The 1,470-nt window shown below is 40.7% G+C and overlaps 1 pseudogene; it reads right to left on the reverse strand.

Moving 5' to 3' along the window:
• Positions 1-333: 333 nt before the first annotated feature.
• Positions 334-1,115, reverse strand: LOC118884873 (annotated as a pseudogene).
• Positions 1,116-1,470: the final 355 nt, after the last annotated feature.

A 1,470-nucleotide genomic window follows, 5' to 3' on the forward strand; every position in this document is an offset into this window, starting at 1 on the left:
GGAATTTAAGTTAGAAATGAATAACAGAAGGAAATGTGGGGAATTGACAAATATGTGGAAATTAAACAATAGTCTTAAACAACCAATGGGTCAAAGAAGAAATCACAAGAAAAATGAGAAAATACTTTGAAATAAATGAAAATGTAAACCCAACACAACAAAACTGGGAAGCAGCTAAAGCACCATAAAGAAGGAAACTTACAGCTGGTAAATGCTCATGTAAAAAAAGAATAAAAACCATATGATCCAGCAATTTCACTTTTTAAAAAAAAATGTGGTATTATCTTTAATTAAGTACAAAGACTTTTCCAATCATGTCACCTAGAGATCATTTTATCCACTGCTCTGTTTGGCCGCCAGTCTCGTCTCTCTCCTCAGCAGTGATAAGGCCGATACCCTTTCCATGGGGAAGAGAGATCCATGGTTTGTTGCCTTTGCCAATAACGAAAACGTTGCAGAGACGGGTGGCAAAGCTGTTGCCATTGGCGTCTTTCACATGAATTACATCAAAAGAACCAGGATGTCTCTCTTGGTTAGTGATCACACCAATTCTTCCCAGGTTACCACCTCCAGTCACCATGCACAGGTTACCAGTGTCAAATTTGATGAAGTCAGTAATCTTGTCAGTCTCCAAATCGATTTGAATGATGTCATTCACCTTGATGAGGGGATCAGTGTAGCAGATGGTGTGAGTATCATGGGTCACCAGATGAGGGATTCCTTTTGTCCCCACAAAGATCTTTCTCACTTTGCACAACTTATACTTGGCCTCCTTAGGTGTAATACGATGAACAGCAAAACGACCCTTGGTTTCATAGGTCAAATGAAAATTCTCTCCAGTCTTGTCAATGCTGATGACATCCATAAAATCAGCGGGGTAGGTTATATCAGTGCGGACCTTGCCATTAATCTTAATAAAACGCTGCATGCAGAACTTCTTTACTTCATCTCCCGTTATGGCATCTGTTCCTTAGGAAAATGATTAGGGGGAGACATTCCCTTAGCTTGTGGGGACTGGTAGATGGATGAGGAGCAAACACACCAGTCAGTTTATCCAGCATCCAATGCTTTGGAGCTGATATGCGCTTCAGGTGCTTCTTGGGACCATAAGCCATGGCTACGCTAGGCATGAAAAGAGCCAGAAATTTCGCTTCTGAGTGAAATTATAAGTGATGGTTAGGCCATTTATTTATTTATGTATGTATGTATTTATTTATTTATTTAGGAAATGTTTTTAACGAAGAACACTTTTTAAAAATTTATTTTATTATTATTATTTTGGCTGCATTGCGTCTTCGTTGCTGTGCACAGGCTTCCTCTAGTTGCGGTGATCGGGGCCTACTCTTTGTTGTGGTGTGTGGGCTTCTCATTGTGGTGGTTTCTCTTGTTGCAGAGCACAGGCTCTAGGTGCACAGGCTTCAGTAGTTGTGGCTCGTGGGCTCTAAAGCACAGGCTCAGTAGTTGTGGTGC

The sequence above is a fragment of the Balaenoptera musculus genome, chromosome 19, assembly GCF_009873245.2.
Source record: "Balaenoptera musculus isolate JJ_BM4_2016_0621 chromosome 19, mBalMus1.pri.v3, whole genome shotgun sequence".
Lineage (NCBI taxonomy): Eukaryota > Metazoa > Chordata > Mammalia > Artiodactyla > Balaenopteridae > Balaenoptera > Balaenoptera musculus.